Source organism: Bubalus kerabau, chromosome 8, assembly GCF_029407905.1.
Source record: "Bubalus kerabau isolate K-KA32 ecotype Philippines breed swamp buffalo chromosome 8, PCC_UOA_SB_1v2, whole genome shotgun sequence".
Classification (NCBI taxonomy): Eukaryota; Metazoa; Chordata; class Mammalia; order Artiodactyla; family Bovidae; genus Bubalus; species Bubalus kerabau.
The window spans coordinates 44067655-44090144 of record NC_073631.1 but is presented as its reverse complement, the minus strand read 5'-3'; the positions used below and the strand labels follow the sequence as shown (position 1 = coordinate 44090144).

Genomic DNA, 22490 nt, shown 5'->3' with positions numbered 1-22490 from the left:
GACCCCCTTACCTGCCTCCTGAGAAATCTGTATGCAGGTCAAGAAGTAACAATTAGAACCAGACATGGAACAACAGAATGGTTCCATACTGGGAAAGGAGTACGTCAAGACTGTATATTGCCACCCTGCTTATTTAACTTATATGCAGACTATACCATGTGAAATGCCAGACGGGATGAAGCACAAGCTGGAATCAAGATTGCAGGGAGAAATATCAATAACCTCAGATACGCAGATGACACCACCATTAAAGGTAGAAAGTGAAGAGGAACTAAAGAGCCTCTTGATGAAAGTGAAAGAGGACAGTGAAAAAGCTGGCTTAAAACTCAGCATTCAAACAACAAAGATCATGGCATCTAGTCCCATCACTTCATGGCAAATAGATGAGAAAACAGTGGAAACAGTGATGGGCTTTATTTTCTTGGTCTCCAAAATCACTGCAGATGGTGACTGCAGCCATGGAATTTAAAAATGCTTGCTCCTTGGAAGAAAAGCTATGACCAACCTAGACAGCATGCTAAAAAGCAGAGACATTACTTTGTTTACAAAGGTCAGTCTAGTCAAAGCTAAGGTTTTTCCAGCAGTCATGTATGGATTTGATGGTTGGACCATAAAGAAAACTGAGCACTGAAGAATTGATGCTTTTGAACTGTGATGTTGGAGAAAACTCTTGAGAGTCCCTTGGACAGCAAGGAGATCCAACCAGTCAACCCTCAAGGAAATCAGTCCTGAATATTCATTGGAAAGACTGATGCTGAAGCTGAAACTCCTGTACTTTGGCCACCTGATGGGAAAAACTGACTCACTGGAAAAGACCCTAATGCTAGAAAAAATTGAAGGCAGGAGGAGAATGTGATGACAGAGGATGAGATGGTTGGATGGTATCACCGACTTGAAGGATATGAGCTTGAGCAAGCTCCAGGAGTTGTTGATGGACAGAGAAGCTTGACATGCTGCTGTCCATGGTGTGGCAAACAATCAGACATGACTGAGTGACTGAACTGAGCTGAACAATGTGCCTTACTGCATGGAAATTTTATTCAAGTTGTGGGGTGACCTAGTGTTAACCTTGCCTCTTCCATGACCAATTTGTCTTAGCTCGGGAGCCTTAAGTTTGAGTAACCAGTGTGCTAAGAGCTTTTAAGCATCTGACTCATGCCCACCACTTTTGCAGCTTTGGCTGCAAATCGCCCATTAGCAACACACCTGTTATTCCTTTCACAGAAAGATTTCTTCATTTTAATAGTAGCAGATACCTTGATGGCTTTTAATAGTTTGACTTGTACTTACTTATATTTTGATTTTGATGGTCAAAACAGTCCAAATTTCTCATCTTATTTCCAAGTTGTCCAGAGGTTTAAGCTATGGATTTACTTCAAAACTTTGTGAGTCCCCAAGAGCTGCCTTCTGTTGTGTAGTAATATTTCCAATGTAACAATCCTAGCCCAATTCTGGTGCCCAGATCCTTCTGGGAACTTTAATAAATCCTTGGATTTTTTTCCAGGATCTTGGTACCTTTCTGAGAACTTTCACGAACCCTGGAGCCTTTCAAGGAAAGAAAGAAGAATCCCACCTCCCTCTGAGGAAGAGGGAGTGACTACTCATGAAGGTGTCTGTATAAAATACCAGTATTCTGATCAGATAATTGAACAGAATATTTACCATTATACTTTTATGTTTTTTAAAATCTTGGAGGTAGAATTTATAAACTTTTCTTTCATAGTATACTTAGCATCTTCATGCTATTGTTATAAAAATTCCCATCACTCCACTGCTATTACAATTAGTATAAAATCTATACTAAGATTTCAGTGGGTAATTAGAGCCTTTCAAGTGGAAAAAAGTGTATCATATATATATATATAATCATGATTATTTTATTTATAATTTTCACTTGATAATCATGGGGAACAGCACTGACTTTCAGTATTTGGGCTTGTGAGAATATGAGCGAAAATACAGCATGTATTTTTTCGCCATGTGTCATTCTCCTTTATCTAATAGTACTTTGTCAATCATAATATGGTAATCACACCAAGGTCACTGTTAATATTTTTTAACAAGTCCATATTTTTAATGTTTTGTTTTTTCTTATTACTCAAACATCACAAATAAATCATAAAGTTATGATTTCACTAACCTATCAGAAGTCTATTTTCAAAGATGGGGGTGCTTAGGTAATGAAATCATGGCTTGTTTCTTCATCTTTCAAAAAGTATTATGCCCATCTAGTAAGCAATGGACTTACCATTGTTTAAGTGTATGAAATATTGGAGAAGGCAATGGCACCCCACTCCAGTACTCTTGCCTGGAAAATCCCATGGATGGAGGAGCCTGGTGGGCTGCAGTCCATGGGTTCGCGACGAGTCGGACATGACTGAGCGACTTCACTTTCACTTTTCACTTTCATTCATTGGAGAAGGAAATGGCAACCCACTCCAGTGTTCTTGCCTAGAGAATCCCAGGGACGGGGGAGCCTGGTGGGCTGCCGTCTATGGGGTCGCACAGAGTCAGACACGACTGAAGTGACTTAGCAGCAGGTAATGAAATCATGGCTTGTTTCTTCATCTTTCAAAAAGTATTATGCACATATAGTAAGCAATGGACTTACCATTGTTTAAGTGTATGAAATATACTTCATATACTTAAAACTCTTTATATTTTTAATTTTGTTTTGAAAATCACATATTTAAAAGCATTTCATAAAATAATAAATATGCTAGTGCTCCTTTTCTATTAAAAGAGGAGCACTTCTATTTTAAAATTTTTATAATTATTGGATATTTTTTCCTTCAGAGAAGCCTAGCAAAGCAAAATAAGATAGACAGTATTTCTGAAAAGTGAAAGTGAAAGTTGCTCAGTCCTGTCCGACTCCTTGGTGGCCCCATGGACTATACAGTGCATGGAATTCTCCAGGCCAGAATACTGGAGTGGGTAGCCGTTCCCTTCTCCCGGGGATCTTTCCAACCCAGGGATCGAACCCAGGTCTTCCATATTGCAGGCAGATTCTCTACCAGCTGAGCCACCATGGAAGCCAAATATCCAGTATTTCTAGGAAATCTTAATCCAGTGGGAGGAAATAATGATTTTGCAGCAGAATACCTGATACATGCCTATAATTTAAAAACATACCTGGGGGTGGAGGAGATATACATCCTATCCCTGCTGCCTAAGGTCACCTTATACCATCCCTGTAGTTGGTTTCTTCATGCTGTGCTCCACTCGAACCCAAATTTCTTCAAAATTTAGCACTCTATGCATGTTGGTTGACAGTGACCCAGTAAAACTAGACACTCACACCAAAGCCTGTGTTCAGTTTAGCAGAAACGAACACTTAACACACCATTAAGTTACCCATTAAGGCCACCTGTTTTCTCTGCTTCACTGCTGCCTAACCCGCCAGGCAAAGGTTCTGAAGTGCTTCCAGGGAAAGCAGCACATCACAGCAGCAGCAAAGTAATAATCAAAGAGCAAGCAAGAGCTTCCCAGGGTGGTTGCTAGGTTGGAAACGCAGTTGGCTGCCCTAAATGTTCTCTGATTCTGTTTGAGAGCAAGGTTCAAAAAGAAAAATGTATGCATAAGGATGGGCAATGAATAGAAAGTAAATATTTACATACACCTTTCCTCTTCTTTTGTGTTCAGAATTGCTCTGTTAGCGTTTTCTCTGTGATCAAGTTGGACTTAAGAGATGTAAATTCCCAAAAAGTTGTATTTTGTGTGAGGGAATGTAAATGAAAATATATCCAAAATTTTTTTTTACCCCTGTAGTCACTATAACTATAATAGGGTCTATAATAGTTTGATAAATATAGCAAGAAAATTAATAACTACAGTAATAAGTTACCTCCCTGACACTAGGCTAAAAAAGGTCTATGATTTGACTTATTGAAAGTTTGCAAAAATTATTTTTTATTTCACTAATTAGAAAATTAAATTTCAAATATGTGAAGTAAGTTTATCTGAGTTACCAGAACTACACAGTGGACAAACACACTGTGGACTTTTGGAGAAGTTTTCTTCTTTGAAAAAAAGTGTTTCTTTTTGAAACACTTTGAAAGAAGAACACAGTGGAATTTTGGAATAAGGTCTCTCTGATATTATTCCCTAAAGCATCTAAATTCACTTGGTATTCCCTTGTCTCTATTAAAAATGTGTTATTTAACCTGATAGCTGTGGATCAAGTTGCCTTGTCCGCTGAGATCAGATGTTAAGTATCCACAAACATGTTTAATTTGAAGTCGAGCTTTGGTGATTTCATCATTCAGTAGTAACTTTATTGAGGTAGATTTCACATTCCATTCAATTCACCCATTTAGAGTTTACTATTCAAAGATGTTTACTATATTCACAGTGTTCAACCATCACCACAATTTTAAAACACTTCGGTCACACCAAAAGGAAACCTCAGATTCTTTTGCAGTCACCCCATTATTTCCACAGCTCCCCAACTAGTGCTGCTGCTGCTGCTAAGTTGCTTCAGTCGTGTCCGACTCTGTGTGACCCCATAGACAGCAGCCCACCAGGCTCCCCTGTCCCTGGGATTCTCTAGGCAAGAATACTGGAGTGCGATGCCATTTGCTAGATAACTACTAATCTACTTTCAGTCTCCATAAGTTTGCCTATTCTGGACATTTCATAGAAATGGAATTTTTAAAATGTGACCTTTTGTGGCTGGATTCTATCACTGGACATAATGATTTCAAGGTTCATCCATGCTTTGCATGTACCAGGACTTCATTTCTTTATTGCTTAATAAATTCTTCCATTGTATGACTATGACACATTTTGCTTTTCCATATTTCAGTTGAGTATGTATACCTAGGATTAGAATTCATGTGAACTCTAAGTTGAACCTTTTGATGAACTGCCAAACTGTTTTCCAAAGTGGTTGAGCTCCTTTTTCATTCCTGATTCTAATCATTGAGTCTTGTCCCCCGATTTTTGGTCACTCCAGCTAAAGGTTTATAAGTTTTGTTTTGTTTGAAGAATCAACTTTGGTTATTGTTGATTTTCTTGTTTTTCTCTATTGTTCTCCTGTTCTCTATCTCATTAATTTATGTTCTAATTCTTATTATTTTTGCTTGCTTTAAGCCTGTGTCTGAAGATGGAAGGTCATTAAATATTTTGATTGTTTACATGACTATCTTTTCATAGTCTGGATTCAGCCTTCTAGAAATCAGGATCCCTGATTATTTAACTTTGTGTCAATTGCTTAATGTAGTCTTTGATCTAAACGACTACTAAACATATGGATAAACTATTGAAAACACATTGTTAAGTGCTTTGAGGAATTAACAAGAAAATAAGGGTTAGCCAAGGGCAAAATTGAAGTTAAAGCAGAAAGCAATAGATGATTTTAGAATACCAACCAAGTAAAAGTGAATCAGGCTCCAGTTTCTACTCACCTAAGGAGTGAAGCAAAACATGGCCTGATTTAGGAAGTCTAACAGGGTACCCAAGATTGATTAGCAAAATGAGTATAAGCCTGCTTCCCTTGGGTTAAAATAAGGAAATTACCCATTACTAAGGGGAAAACATACAGTATAAATGCATCTACATAACATTTAAAGCATGTTAAACATATGTTTGATCATACAAACATGTGTGGCCAAACTATGGGGACAAACAAGGGAGTGATAATCTCTAAATGCACGGTAATATTTCCTCTGAGCAGAAAGAGAAAGGGACGGGAACGTTTAGGGACACATGGAGACTTTAAAGAACATGGTAAAACATTTTTACAAACTGTATGGTAGACGCAGTTTTGCATCATAACATTATTCGTTGTATCTTATATATTTTAACCAAATATTCCTTGATATTTGTATAATAACGTTTGAAGAATTAGATACATATAAATGGAAGGAAATTCATAGGTCATTTTTCAAATAAAATTAAGCCTGGAGAGGTTAGCTAAAAGCTAAACAGCTTGTTAAGTCAGGATGAAGCCATTCTTTCTTTAGTAAGTGACCAAACAACTTTTAAGAGACATGTACAAAATAGTATGATAACACTAGACAAACAAAATAATGGAATTGACCATAATCTGCTTAACACAAGTATTTAAGTAAACTAATTCTTATTAAATCTCCTAAATAGCATGGCTACAATAATTTCCACTAAAATTTATACATTGTGGCTCATTTGCTGCACATTTGTAATCCCAGGTTTACTTATCCTGTTGGGGGGAAAAAACACTCATAAAAAGATGTATTCAACTATCTTATATTATCAAGCTATATAATAAAATTTTAGAATTAGAAAAACAGTATCAAAAACTCATAATAAATGTAATCCCTTTGTGTGGTTAAAAAAGAATACCCACACACAGATGTGAATACAAGTTGTTGTTGCTGTTCAGTCATGTCTCACTGACTCTTTGCAACCCCATGGACTGTAGCCCAGAAGGCTCCTCTGTCCATGAGATTTCCTAGTTAAGAATACTGAAGTGGTTTGCCATTTCCTCCTCCAAGGGATCTTCCTGACCCAGGAGTCAGACCTGTGTCTCCTGCATTGGCAGGTGGATTCTTTACCTCAGAGCCACCAGGGAAGCCCATGAGTACAAGTACAAATACATTTTTTTCTTTATGAGGAATCACAAGATTCTGGTAGATGTCATGCTATTTTACCACATTTTTTAAAAAAATGATTTTAGTCAGCCTTGGAAGCTTAAAGAAATAGGTAATAAAAGAAAACTCAAAAGGACAGATGATTCGAGTTTAAAAGGAAAACTTTACAACGTACTTTATTTTGAAGGGGCAAAGGCACGGTATGTAATACTCTTCTATGTCTGTTTATCAATTAACAGATGGATGTGCACAGTTGGTTCACTGCTCTGTACATTTGGGAAATCAAATAAAAAATTTGGAAGCCAAGCTAGAGAAGCAAATGGGAAAGGCTTAAACTGAGGGATATTGCCTGGGAGAGCCTCGTCTCGGAGCAGAAACACAGACTGTGTCCTGGAGAATTGATAACACTGCAATGAAAACATTTGAATTAGGGAGAAGCCCTCCAATAAAAGGTAGTGTTTATGGAAATAGAAGGGTAAAAATAGTAGCACTTAACTGTTTATGAAGCACTGGTTAAAAGTACTTGATTTTACTTTGCAAGCATTTTGTTTCTTAACCATAATAAACCACAACATGGTAGTGTAGAAAGCAGTACACAGGGTGCGAGGTCATGTAGGGATGTCGCCACCTGGGAAGTAAGGCCTTTTGGGCTCCACTCCAAGTCGTCTTTGTAATAATCAAGTTCATGAGATTCATCTGAAGGAATAAACGTCAGTTTGTTAATCTCAGATCGAAATGTTCTCAAAGAGGACTAAATTTGTTTTCATGCAACAGGATCAAAGTGTTTTATTAACTATAGGCATGGTGCATGACAAATTAAACGATAGTCAGGAGTTTCCTTAAGGAGTATGGATTCTAATAATTTGAATATCTAAAACATCAAGCCACATTCCACATCTCATAATAAGAATGATTTTTCTAATGAGATGGGACTAGAATCTGTAAGGATCATAACTAAGCTATCTGATAACTGTCAAAGGAATGGTTCTCAATACTGGATGCACCTTAAAATCATCTGGGTAATTTTTTTAAAGCATCAGTGTCCAGATTCCACCTCCAGAGATTTTAAGTTGGTTTGAAGTAGGCCCAGGTTGGTTTCATGTATAGATGCAGATGCAGAACCCGTAGATATGGAGGCCTGGCAGTACTTATTATTTGTGCCTCGTTACTTACTCTAGTTTCAAATCATGAACCTATATTTAAACAATACATATTGCAATAGTCTTATATATAGGGAAATACACAAAGCAGAGACAGAACTTGTTTAATGTGCAGGAAAAAAAAATTTTTAATGGCAGACAAAATATCTATAGCTCTCTTATATAATGATTATCTGATCTGGTTCTATGAAGGCTATTCTCTACTCTGTAAAATGCAGATAGCCGATAGCAATGCAAGATGGTTATTATCTGTAGTCATGCAAATTCTGTCTGAAAGATCTACTGACTTCCTTACTCCACTATAGAAGAAGCTACTTTTATAGAAGAAGCCACTTTTACACAGTCCATTTGCCCAGTCATTTAACTATAAATGTGTCATTTTTCTACTTTTCCCTTGAACTAGTTGTTACATTTCACCAGTTTCATCATTAGGTTAAATCAAATTAACACTTGTTCATTTTTATGTCATTATAGGAAATGATTTTATCAATCTCTAAAAGTTATTTTTTTAATAATATGAGAGTTTCTATTTTAATCTTTCAAATAAGAATAGTTTGCAAGAGGCATCTTGTAAAGGAACATTTGAGCTAAGAATTTTAAATTGTACCAGTTTGATGTTGTTCAATAAAAACATTTTAGATACTATGTTCTTACCAAGATACAACACAAAAAATATAAATTGAATCATTCCCAGAATCATTTTATCCTAAATACGAATAAAGTAGATATCTTATACTTTAAATAGTACATATTTCATATATTATTTTACAAAGACTTAAAATTTTTTTTAAGATTTCTTTTAGGAAAATATCAGAACCAACCACTAGGTGTCAGAGTAGCATTTGTGATGTCAAATACCAAGCCAGGCCTAATCTTGTTCATTGTTACTGCAATCAAAATACAGCTGTTGACTGGGTTCTAATTTGCAACATTTAAAATTTTTTTCCGTTATTAGGGTGACCCTATCTGTAGTTAATATTCTCAAAGAAAACCAATCTTCACAATAAAATTTTTTAAATAACACAAAAAGTTAAAAAACATTGCCTTAAACCATCTATTTGAGCTAAACTTAAATTTAAAATTATTTTTTAACATATAACAAAATTCTCAAATTGAAAGGGACTTTCCTTATCACCTAGATTAAGCTAATTCTTTTTGCTGAAACTGATTTAAAATATTATTGATCATTCATTATCCACACTCATATTAAACATTTTCACTTAGAGAAAATGCACTATCTCATGAGGCAGCATAAATATACTGTTTTCTGGTTTTTTTCTTTTAATAAATTAGAGATGTTTTAAGCAAATAGCAGGTGAAAAAATAAGTAATGTCCATTTACACTTTACTCAAAATTTTTGAAAATAACACATATGGAGTAGAACTCTGAGGTCCAAAGCTTCAGCAAAAAGAGGCCCATGACCTGAAATTCTAAAGGAGAAATCGTTTCATGATCTTTCACAGTAAACAATGGAGGTAGCATCTAAAAGATGTCAGCATGTCCTGTAAGCATGTATCTGTAGTAAGTCAATATATTTCCACTTCCCACCTGAAAACAAACCCTCCCCCCCAAAAAATCCATAAAATATAGTTTCAGTGAAATTATAGACTCCATATTGGTAAAGGCTCTCAGAACCCTCTGAGTTAATTCAAAAACAAAGCAGGAATAATGGAAGTGATAAAAGAGTCCAGCTCTATCCTAAACATCTGTCTTTCTTTCATTAACATTATATCTTGGGGGTTTGTGTTCCAATTTGCGTTTCCTTTTTTATTTCAATTTTTGAAAATACATCCTTTCTGTGTTATACATTGTTTGACATAACGTCAGTCTAAATCTATTACTCTTATTAATAGGAGAACGAGGGGGACTTTTCTGGGACCTCCCAGGTGGCTCAGTGGTTAAGAATCCACCTCCCAGTACAGGAGATGCAGGAGACATGGGTTCAATCCCTGGGTCAGGAAGATCCCCTGGAGTAGGAAATGGCAACCCACGCCAGTATCCCTGCCTGGAAAATTTTCAGGGACAGAAGAGTCCGGCGGGCTGCCATCCATGAGGTTGCAAAAAGTTGAACACGACTAAGCACGCACACACAAACAAAAAAGCAACATCTTCACTAAACGCAGGAACAAAATATGATGTCCACTGTATTAGTTATCTATTGCTTAGTAATAAAGTACCACAAACTTCATAGCTTACAGCAGCATACATTTATTACTGCACAAGTGTCCAGGCTTGTCTTAACTGAGTCTGCTTAAGGTCTCGCAAGGTTGCAATCGAAGTGTTTTGAGCTTAGACATTTTTTTCTTTTTTGGCTGCACCCAGCAACTTGCAGGATCTTAATTTCCCAACAAGGGATGGAACCTGTGCCATCTGGAGTGGAAACAAGGAGTCCCAACTGCTAGACTCCTAGGGAATTCCTTAGACAGTTTAATTTGTTCAAATTGTAGCAAAATCACAAGCTTGTGATCCCCTTTTTTTTTAAACGATGACAAACAGAGTGGCTGCTAAGATCACTGATGCAAGTTATAATTAATCTAAGAATATTATACGTAAAGTTCCAAAACACATTCTTAACTCATGAGAGACAAATTTCAGTAAGATGATGGGTAAAATCCCTCTCTGGTTCTCTCTCTCTCTCTCTTTCTTTATCACACACACACACAATTACTTTCCTGATTATGTATACATTATGGTTGTTATTGGTGTTATTCACCTCACTACAGCATGCTGGCCCATCCTCAGTGGCTGCACTCCTGCAAATGGTACAGTTACTCTTGTTATTTTGCTGAGGACGGAGAACCAGAAGTGAGACAACTGAAAACTCCTAACGTTCACTTTAAGCTCTGCCTACCGTGACTCCGCTGGAATACAGAACATCAACATTAAGTGAGAGGACCATCCAATGTCAGCAAAAGGCACTAGTTCACCAAAACTCAACAAAATGGATACTTAAAATAGCTGAATTTTATTGTATGGAAAATATACCTGAATATATCTGCTATGAAAAAAAAAAAGCAGAGTATTGGACACACAAAAATACATAAAAGAATTCTTAAAAGTCTAAGAATTTGAACATAGTAGTGTATGTTAACAGATCAAGAAGGCAAAAGTAAGCAAAAATAAAGAACAGAAAGTTATCCACATAGTTATATACTTCTAGCATCAAAATAACATCTCAAAATGGTGACAATACTTTTCCACCAACTTTTTAGTACTTCATGCTGTAGAGTTGCTGCTGCTGCTAAGTCGCTTCAGTCGTGTCCGACTCTGTGCGACCCCAGAGACGGCAGCCCACCAGGCTCCCCCATCCCTGGGATTCTCCAGGCAAGAACACTGGAGTGTGTTGCCATTTCCTTCTCCAATGCATGAAAGTGAAAAGTGAAAGTGAAGTCGCTCAGTCGTGTCCAACTCTTAGCGACCCCATGGACTGCAGCCTACCAGGCCCCTCCATCCATGGGATTTTCCAGGCAAGAGTACTGGAGTGGGGTGCCATTGCCTTCTCCGTGCTGTAGAGTGATTGCTAGTTTTATTTATTTATTTGCTTTGTAGACTGCCACCCAGTGTGGATACTGTGGGACTGTAAATTCACCTTTGAAATTCTAAAACTTCACAAAGTATGTTAAGTTCTGGGGTTTTGTTAACGTTACAAACCACATAAATCTAAATACTAAAATGTTTTTTCAACTCAGAGCAGTCATTTTCTTTTGTGTTAAATGGAAACTGCCACTTTGTCCACTCTGTCCTTCATTGCTGTTGTTGTTTAGCCGCCAAGTTGTGTCCAACTCTTCGTGATCCCATGGACTGTAGCCCTCCATGCTCCTCTGTCCATGCGTTTTCCCAGCAAGACTACTGGACTGGGTAGCCATACCTTTCTCCAGGGGAATCTCCTGACCCAAAGATTGAATCCATGTCTCTTGTGTCACCTGCATAGGCAGGCAAATTCTTTACCACTGAGCCACCAGGGTCATTGCTGTGCCTTCTAATATATGCATACCTCATTCTCTGGATCTGTATCCTAATTTTTCTTCTATTATTTTCACCTCTTTATTCTTTTTCATACGCTCTTTGAAAATTTCTTACTGATATCTTCTACTTTGTATCCAATATGGTATCAACTGTTTCCATTGCACTTTAGTAAACAACTCTGGCTAAGACCCTGATGTTGGGAAAGACTGAAGGCAGGAGGAGAAGGGGAAAACAGAGAATGAGATGGTTAGATGGCATCACCGACTCAATGGACATGAGTTTGGGTAAACTCTGGGAGTTGGTGATAGACAGGGAGGCCTGGCGTGCGGGAGTTCATGGGATCGCCAAGAGTCTGACATGACTGAGCGACTGAACTGAACTGATTCTGGTTTTCATGTCCTATATAGTATATCAGTAATGATCTCTCAGACTAACTTTGTTTCAGACTGAGATATTTGCTCTAATTCCTCATAAAAATCTCATATTGTGAACGGCAGTATCTTTTTCAGTGTCTCACAATTGCTTTTGCTTTTTCTGAACTGGCATCAAGAGGTCTGGGCTGGCTTTTTGTTAGAATCTGTAATCTGTAACCTGTCAGACAGGGCAGGATCCCTTTTGAATCTTCCAGGTCCATACAAAGGGAAAGGTGATCCTTTGCCATCCTTGTTAAAGGAAAGCATTCGATATAATGAGAAGCAAAGAACATTGCCACTGTTTCTTTCATGAGTTTAGTAAAGCCTAAAATTAGTCTGGGATGTGATTTCAGCGTTTGCCTCATACAGTTGTCCTCGTTCACAGCTAGTGAAGCAGGCCTCCCACGTTTCTCTCAGAGGGCCACCTGCACCGATGCATGCATTCCTGCATCAAAAGGTCTGCAAGACTGCTGGGTTAGGTGTGTCTTATCTCCAGAACAAGAAGGTGGAGGAAAGGAAGATGAAAGGCCCTTATTTCCTACTTGACCAGAGTATTTCTAATAAGTAGGTGCTTTAAAAAAGGTTACGAATGCTCCATTTGAGCATCCCATAATGCTGTTAAAGAAGCATGGGATAAATTCTCCTTCATATTGGGAGAGTCAAACCCCTTTCATTTTGCTTTATAAAGATATAGGTTGAATCCCCTTGTACATACTAGACCAGAACCAGACAGAGCAAGGGGATTTTGGAGCCCAGTGAAAAGCTACTGGCATTGCAGTATCTCCTATAATCTGAACCAGGATTGAATTCGAGCATCATAAAGCAGGTCACATGTGGGGATTTCACGACTTCCACCAGTCTACTGGAAGACAGGCTTTACTATTTACCAGATACTCTGTTCCAGAGTCAGTGACCTGTCTGACATACCTCTAGCTGCCCAATCTGGAGGTCAGTGTGGAACACTGATGTAGTCAAGGGTATTTATTCACAATCAGAAAACAACTAATCCACCTGCTCATGACATACATATGTCATATGGCCTCCTTATTTTTGCTAGATTTATATGTAAAGAAATTAATTTTAAGGACCAAGTAATGAAATGTGCCTTATATTGTGCTTAATAAAGTCAGGGCACATTTTAAGGCCTTATGAAATATTTATTTGTTAAACTACATGTGGAAAACAGTTGTTTTCCATTTGAGTCCAGCTGTTTCTTCTACTTCTTTCTTCTTCCCTCCACCCCATTCATTCTGTCTCTCTCTCAATCTCTCTTCCTTTCTGTCTCTTTTTCTCTCTGGCTTGGAAAAATATCTCAGTGATACACTTGCCATAGAATTATAAAATGTTCTATACCCGTATATATGTATATATACATATATATATAGTAAATAGAAACAAATGACAGAATTAAGTCTATCATATTCTGTAACTTCTAATATTTAGTATGGTAAGATTTTCCATGTAAATCACTATATGAAGATGGCTTGGAGACATTTTCTAAGGGAAAGTTCAGTAGGTCTCTATTAGTAATACAAACCAAATATACCTGGAATTATTTTAATAAAAATTTGAAGAACAAAATATAGCAGTTCAAATCAGATAGATAAGTTTGTCCCTTTGACCTGTATAGTACAATTGTAATAATTAATACAAAAGAAAACTATGGGAGTTATGAGATCTGCTGGAGAAAAAAGATCTAATCTGTAAGAATTATCAACATCATTATCAACAAAGTTGTATTTGAGATTTGGTCTGAAAATAAATGGTTTGTAAGTGTGGGGTGGGTAGGATAGAAATGCCAAATGATACATACTGTACATGCAAAATCTTCAAGGCAGAAAGAGGCAGTGTAGGTTCTAAACAGCAAGACAAGCCAGTGTGCCTAAGGAATAGTGAAGGAGAAAGAGAGAAGGTAAGAATTTGAGATAGACTTGGAAAAAATGTCACCCTTAGTCTGGATGCATTGGATATGGTGGTGTTCAGAAGAGACAGGTATTGAGGATGATTCCTGAATTTCTAACTTGGTGAATAGTTGGATGATCATGTAGTTTGCTTTGAAAAAGAACACCAAAATGATCCCAGGCTTACAATGGAGGAGGGAGGGAAACTTCTCTTTCAGGTATGATTATTTTCATTTGCCTGTTGAAGCTCTTAGTGGTTACATTGGGAGCTCAGGGAAGACATGTGATGGGCATATAATTTAAGGGCAGCTCTACAGATAACAATTTTCAGATGCCAAGGAGTAAAAGCAGCCAAAGGAAGGAAGCCTTTCTAGATGCAGAAAGTGATTAACAGTCCCAATTTCATCTAACATATCAGATGGAATAATGACTGAAATATATCCCTTTGAATTATCTATATGAAGGTCAATGGCGCATACAGACTAAATTACTTCAAGCTCTAAACCATGCCAGTCAGGGGATGGGGTGGTGGTCTGGGAGCAGCCATATCATGTGACATTCCTTACTGACTGACCTCCACCTCAGGGCAGTTAAACACCTTATTTCTCACTGCCCTTAACTATCAATGCTCCTCAGAAATACTGCCATTCATTCAAGCCGTCATCCAAATTCTTCCCCTCAATGCACCTTGTCACTTTGTGTTTTAATTGACAAAAGTCACCACTTTTAATGTGTATTGTGAATTAAAAAAAATTTTTTTTTAAAAACAACACAGGAAAAAAAATGGGTATTGTGATTTCTGTACATCCTTATCTCTCTCTATAGAGACATTAAGACAAAGACCATATTTTGTTCATCTTTGCTTCCACAATGACCTGCACATGGGGAGCAAATGTGTTTACTTGTATTTTCTTAATTTTCTATTACTCATGCGTTTCTTCCCAATGGATTTTTCATTATCCTGTTCCTCTTTTTTATATGTGTCTCTAAAGGAAGCTGACAAGATGTTTCCGAATGTGCTTTGCCAGGTGTTGGCACATTTGTGGGATCACCATGGATACAAGTTCTGCTCCTCAATTTTTAAGTCAAGAATCTCAATTTCACCAGTTATCTAACGGTAGCCAAGTTCTATTTACAACACCCAAGCTTACCAAGTTTAGAATATACATACGTACACACTTACTCTAAAGGTGATATCCATTCATATGTTATATTTTGCCAATTAAAGAATACTTTGCATGATTTTGAAATAGAAAAAAATTAAACACACTAATATTCATCTTTTACATGACTTCCATATTTGATATTTTGAAAAAGGAAAGAGAAGTAAAAGAGAAGCAAAAGGCTATGTGATGAAGTGGGAAGAATGTGGTGTTTTTGAAATCAAACAGCCCAGAGTACCAATTTCAACTATACTTCTCATAACCTTATTTCTCTATGAACCAGAGATGACAAAGCCTACTAAATAGAGTTATTATGAGAATCAAGAAATGAATTTATGAAAAGTTCCTAGAATGCTACCTATAACATTATATAAAATATAAGTTTTGATTCTATTTCTTTTTTATCTCAATACATCATATTTTTTGGCCCAATTCTTTATTTATATGAGGAAATATATATTTTTTAGTCTTTTTATGTTATTTTTCAGCTTCAGCACTATTTTATTTATCAGCATTTTCTAGAATGATTGAAAAAAGAGATTCTGGAGACTCTGGACTAACTGGAAGGCAAACATTACCTTCTACATTCCAAATCAAATGTATATACACACCAATTGATCCAACCTGACTTCCAAGCTCAGATCATCAAAGTGAAAGTCGCTCAGTCATGTCCGATTCTTTGCAACCCCTTGGACTATACAGTCCATGGAATGCTCCAGGCTAGAATATTTGAGTGGGTCACTTCAGTTCAGTTGCTCAGTCGTGTCCAACTCTGCGATCCCATGAATTGTAGCACAGCTGCCCTCTGTGGGGTCACACAGAGTCGGACACAACTGAAGTGACTTAGCAGCAGCAGCAGCAGGCCTCCCTGTCCATCACCAACTCCTGGAGTTTACTCAAATTCATGTCCATTGAGTTGGTGATGCCATCCAGCCATCTCATCCTCTGTCCTCCCCTTCTCCTCCTGCCCTCAATCCCTCCCAGCAGGAGTCTTTTCCAGTGAGTCAACTCTTCGCATGAGGTGGCCAAAGCATCGGAGTTTCACCTTTAGCATAAGTCCTTCCAATGAACACCCAGGACTGATCTCCGTTAGGATGGACTGGTTGTATCTCCTTGCAGTCCAAGGGACTCTCAAGAGTCTTCTCCAACACCACAGTTCAAAAGCATCAATTCTTCGCGCTCAGCTTTCTTCACAGTCCAACTCTCACATCCATACATGACCACTGGAAAACCATAGCCTTGACTAGACGGACCTTTGTTGGCAAAGTAATGTCTCTGCTTTTGAATATGCTATCAAGATTGGTCATAAATTTCCTTCCAAGGAGTAAGCGTCTTTTAATTTCATGGCTGCAGTCACCATCTGCAGTGATTTTGGAGCCCCAAAAAAATAAAGTCTGACACTGTTTCCACTGTTTCCCCAGCTATTTCCCATGAAGTGATGGGACCAGATGCCATGATCTTAGTTTTCTGAATGTTGAGCTTTAAGCCAACTTTTTCACTCTCCTCTTTCACTTTCATCAAGACGCTTTTTAGTTCCTCTTCACTTTCTGCCATAAGGGTGGTGTTGTCTGCATATCTGAGGTTATTGATATTTCTCCCGGCAATCTTGATTCCAGCTTGTGCTTCCTCCAGCCCAGCGTTTCTCATGATGTACTCTGCATAGAAGTTAAATAAGCAGGGTGACAATATAGAGCCTTGACATACTCCTTTTCCTATTTGGAACCAGTCTGTTGTTCCATGTCCAGTTCTAACTGTTGCTTCCTGACCTGCATAAGTTTCTCAAGAGGCAGGTCAGGTGGTCTGGTATTCCCATCTCTTTCATAATTTTCCACAGTTTATTGTGATCCACACAGTCAAAGGCTTTCACATAGTCAGTAAAGCAGAAGTAGATGTTTTTCTGGAACTCTCTTGCTTTTTCCATGATCCATCGGATGGTGGCAATTTGATCTCTGGTTCCTCTGCCTTTTCTAAAACCAGCTTGAACATCTGGAAGTTCACAGTTCACATATTGCTGAAGCCTGGCTTGGAGAATTTTGAGCATTACTTTACTAGCGTGTGAGATGAGTGCAATTGTGCGGTAGTTTGAGCATTCTTTGGCATTGCCTTTCTTTGGGATTGGAATGAAAACTTACCTTTTCCAGTCCTGTGGCCACTGCCCAGTTTTCCAAATTTGCTGGCATACTGAGTGCAGCGCTTTCACAGCATCATCTTTTAGGATTTGAAATAGCTCAACTGGCATTCCATCACCTCCACTAGCTTTGTTCATAGTGATGCTTCCTAAGGCCCACCTGACTTCACATTCCAGGATGTCTGGCTCTGGGTGAGTCATCACACCATCATGCTTATCTTGGTTTTGAAGATCTTTTTTGTACAGTTCCTCAGTGTATTCTTGCACCTCTTCTTAATATCTTCTGCTTCTTTTAGGTCCATACCATTTCTTTATCGAGCCCATCTTTGCATGAAATGTCCCCTTGGTATCTCTAATTTTCTTGAAGAGATCTCTAGTCTTTCCCATTCTGTTGTTTTCCTCTATTTCTTTGCATTGGTCGGTGAGAAAGGCTTTCTTATCTCTCCTTGCTATTCTTTGGAACTCTGTATTCAGATGCTTATATCTTTCCTTTTCTCCTTTGCTTTTCTCTTCTCTTCTTTTCACAGCTATTTGTAAGGCCTCCCAGACAGCCATTTTGCTTTTTTGCATTTCTTTTCCATGAGGATGGTCTTGATCCCTGTCTCCTGTACAATGTCATGAACCTCCGTCCATAGTTCATCAGGCACTCTATCTAACAGATCTAGGCCCTTAAATCTATTTCTCACTTCCACTGTATAATCATAAGGGATTTGATTTAGGTCATACCTGAATGGTCTAGTGGTTTTCCCTACTTTTTTCAATTTAAGTCTGAACTTGGCAATAAGGATTTCATGATTTGATCCACAGTCAGCTCCTGGTCTTGTTTTTGCTGACTGTATAGAGCTTCTCCATCTTTGGCTGCAAAGAATATAATCAGTCTGATTTCAGTGTTGACCATCTGCTGATGTCCATGTGTAGAGTCTATTCTTGTGTTGTTGAAAGAGGGTATTTGCTATGACCAGTGCGTTCTCTTGGCAAAACTCAGTCTTTTCCCTGCTTCATTCCGTATTCCAAGGCCAAATTTGCCTGTTCATTGGAAGGAATGATGCTAAAGCTGAAACTCCAGTACTTTGGCCACCTCATGCGAATAGTTGACTCATTGGAAAAGACTCTGATGCTGGGAGGGATTGGGGGCAGGAGGAGAAGGGGACGACAGAGGATGAGATGGCTGGATGGCATCACTAACTCAATGGACATGAGTCTGAGTGAACTCCGGGAGTTGGTGATGGACAGGGAGGCCTGGCGTGCTGCGATTCATGGGGTCACACAGAGTCGGACACGACTGAGCGACTGATCTGATCTGATCTGATGCTAAGTCACTTCAGTTGTGTCCGACTCTGTGCGACCCCATAGACGGCAGCCCACCAGGCTACGCCGTCCCTGGGATTCTCCAGGCAAAAACACTGGAGTGGGTTGCCATTTCCTTCTCCAATGAATGAAAGTGAAAAGTGAAAGTGAAGTCGCTCAGTCATGTCCGACTCTTAGCGATCCCATGGATTGCAGCCTAACAGGCTCCTCCGTCCATGGGATTTTCCAGGCAAGAGTACTGGAGTGGGGTGCCATTGCTTTCTCCGAAATTTGCCTGTTACCCCAGGTGTTTCTTGACTTCCTACTTTGGCATTCCAGTCCCCTATAATGAAAAGGACATCTTTTTGGGGTGTTAGTTCTAAAAGGTCTTGTAGGTCTTCATAGAACCGTTCAACTTCAGGTTCTTCAGCATTCCTGGTTGGGGCATAGGCTTGGATTACTATGATATTGAATGGTTTGTGTTGGAAACGAAGAGAGATCATTCTGTTGTTTTTGAGATTGCATCCAAGTACCGCATTTCGGACTCTTTTGTTGACCATGATGGCTACTCCATTCCACAGTAGTAGGTATAGTGGTCATCTGAGTTAAATTCCCCATTCCAGTCCATTTTAGTTCACTGATTCCTAGAATGTCAACGTTCACTCTTGCCATCTCCTGTTTGACCACTTCCAATTTGCCTTGATTCATGGACCTAACATTCCAGGTTCCTATGCCATGAAATTAAAAGACACTTACTCCTTGGAAGAAAAGTTATGACCAATCTAGATAGCATATTTTGCCATTACTTTGCCAAAAAGTTGCCAAAATGTTGGCAAAGTGTTGGCAAATTACTTTGCCAAAATGTTGGCAAAATTACTTTGCTGTTACTTTGCCAACAAAGGTCTGTCTAGTCAAGGCTGTGGTTTTTCCAGTGTCATGTATGGATATGAAAGTTAGACTGTGAAGAAAGCTGAGCACCGAAGAATTGATGCTTTTGACTGTGGTGTTGGAGAAGGCTCTTGAGAATCCCTTGGACTGTAAGGAGATCCAACCAGTCCATTCTAAAGGAGATCAGCCCTGGGTGTTCTTTTGAAGGAATGATGCTAAACTGAAACTCCAGTACTTTGGCCACCTCATGCGAAGAGTTGACTCATTAGAAAAGACTCTGATGCTGGAAGGGATTGGGGGCAGGAGGAGAAGGGGACGACAGAGGATGAGATGGCTGGATGGCATCACCGACTCAATGGACATGAGTTTGAGTGAACTCCGGGAGTTGGTGATGGACAGGGAGGTCTGGCATGCTGCAGTTCATGGGGTCGCAAAGAGTCGGACACGACTTAGCGACTGAACTGAAGTGATGCAATATTGCTCTTTACAGCATTGGACCTTGCTTCTATCACCAGTCACATCCACAACTGGGTATTGTTTTTGCTTTGGCTCCATCCCTTCATTCTTTCTGGAGTTATTTCTCCACTGATCTCCAGTAGCATATTGGGCACCTACTGACCTGGGTAGTTCCTCTTTCAGTATCCTATCATTTTGCCTTTTCATACTGTTCATGGGGTTCTCAAGGCAAGAATACTGAAGTGGTTTGCCATTCCCTTCTCCAGTGGACCACATTCTGTCAGACCTCTCCACCATGACCCACCCGTCTTGGGTGGCCCCACACGGCATGGCTTAGTTTCATTGAGTTAGACAAGGCTGTGGTCCCTTGTGGCTCAGATGGTAAAGCATCTGCCTACAGTGCAGGAGACCCAGGTTCGATCCCTGGGTCGGGAAGGTCCTCTGGAGAAGGAAATGGCAATCCACTCTAGTACTCTTGCCTGGAAAATCCCATGGATGGAGGAGAGTGGTAGGCTACAGTCCATGGGGTCACAAACAGTCAGACATGACTGAGCAACTTCACTTCACTTGGTGGTCCGTGTGATCAGATTGACTAATTTTCTGTGATTATGGTTTCAGTGTGTCTGCTCTCTGATGCCCTCTCTTAACACCTATCGTCTTACTTGGGTTTCTCTTACCTTGGACGTGGGGTATCTCTTCACGGCTGCTCCAGCAAAGCGCAGCTGCTGCTCCTTACCTTGGATGAAGTGTATCTCCTCATGGCCGCCCTCCTGAGCTTGAACATGGAGTAGCTCCTCTCGGCCCTCCTGTGCCCGCGCAGCCGCCGTAGCCATGCCCTTCTCCAGGGGATCTTCCCAATCCAGGGATCAAATCTAGGTCTCCGCATTGCAGGTGGATTCTTTACCTATTGAGCCATAAAGGAAGCCCAAGTATACTGGAGTGGCCTATCCCTTCTCCAGTGGATCTTCCTGTCCCAGGAATCAAACCGGGGTCCCCTGCATTTCAGGCAGATTCTTTACGAACTGAATTATGAGGGAAGCCCAGATCATCAAAGCATGTTAGAATATTCAGAGGTTAACTCTGGGTGAGAAAACTATGTATGCAAATCAATATTCTAGACTCTTTTTACATAGAGAGGCAGAATTGGGGAGCATATGGTTATAGAAGATATATTAACATGAATCTCTTAGGCTCTGAGTTTTGCTCGCCTACTGTGATGTTTAATTTTTTGTGTAAAACTGACTGGGCCACTGGATGTTCAGACAGTTGATCAGACATCCTAAGGGTGTTTCTGACGAGATTAACATTTGAATTGGCAGGAGTGAGTAAAGGACCTTGCCCTCCTTAATGTGGGTGTGTCTCAGTTAGTCATCTGAGAGCCTGAATAGACAACATCTGAGCCACTAGGGCCCTTAAGCTGGAACAGCAGTCTTTTCCCACCTTCAGACTCAGCCTGAAACATTGACTCTCCCTAAGTCTCCGTCCTGCAGCTTTCTTTTCTGGGTCTCCAGCTTGCTAACTGTAGATCTTGGAACTTGTCAGTCTCTATAATCATGTATACCAATTCCTTATAACAAATCTCTATGCATAGATAGATATACATAAGATATATGTATATGTTTGCTTATGTATATCTAAATCTACATATAGGTCCTCCTGGTTTTGTTTCTTTGGACAACCCTAACACACCTATCTTAGAGAAACTGGGAGAAAGATCCTGGCGAGGGTTTTCCCTTTAGCACAGCTATATGATCAATCTTACTGTAGGTTATCTTCAATATCTACTGTTCACAGTGTCTCCAGCTATCTTGATTGCTGTAGCATGGTAAAAAGTAAACACTTGCTATAAGTATTTAGAAGCCTTGAACAGGTTTTGAATATGTTCTGAGATACTCACGTAAACAGATTTCTGAATTGTTTCTGCAAAAATATATATTGCAGATTTTTTTCTTCTTAACATATTTAGTAGTAACTTGATTCTTTTTTTTTTTTTTACATTTTTAAGGAAATGTTTAATCCATCCTGAGAGTATTTATTAAAGACACTGTAGAAACTAATGCATGCTTTTTGAAATTCAGTGATTTTTGAAATGTCTCTCCAAGTTCTCTTACTCTCTGCACACCTGGGCTCACAATACTTGTACCTTCTGTAAATGTTTAGATGAAAAAAGGACCATCATATTTTATTTAGAATTAACATATTAATCAGATTTTATTGAAAATAGTTTGACTTTTAGTCAACCAGCTGCTGTCAACATCTGCACACTTTTTTTGTCCAGGTAGCTTATTTTCTGTTGAATTCTTTTTTTCTACAGAAAGAGAATAAAATTCTTTCTGTGGTTCATTTTGCACAATCTTGTGGAGTTTTAGCAACAAATGAGCTCTAGAAGCAAAATAAATTAAGACAACTGTTCATTATTATACATATAGGATTCAAAAAATAATACAATCCTTATTATAGAATTAACTTTCTGATGTGAATCTTCTAATAGGACTGGATAAATGACAAACTTAAAAAATAAATTGTTTCTTTCCCTTATGTTTAAGGAAAACAAATAA

At 38.8% G+C, this 22490-nt stretch overlaps 1 long non-coding RNA gene across 1 annotated transcript in view; it reads right to left on the bottom strand.

Annotated features, from left to right (window-relative positions):
* LOC129658535 (uncharacterized) overlaps positions 1–21149 on the bottom strand; it is a 47659-nt gene extending 26510 nt beyond the window's left edge. Inside the window, exons 1-2 of the long non-coding RNA XR_008717394.1 lie at positions 21110–21149; positions 20669–20836 (exon numbers count right to left, since the gene is read on the bottom strand). This is a non-coding gene — a long non-coding RNA (uncharacterized LOC129658535). The remainder of the gene's footprint in view (positions 1–20668; positions 20837–21109) is intronic.
* Positions 21150–22490: the final 1341 nt, after the last annotated feature.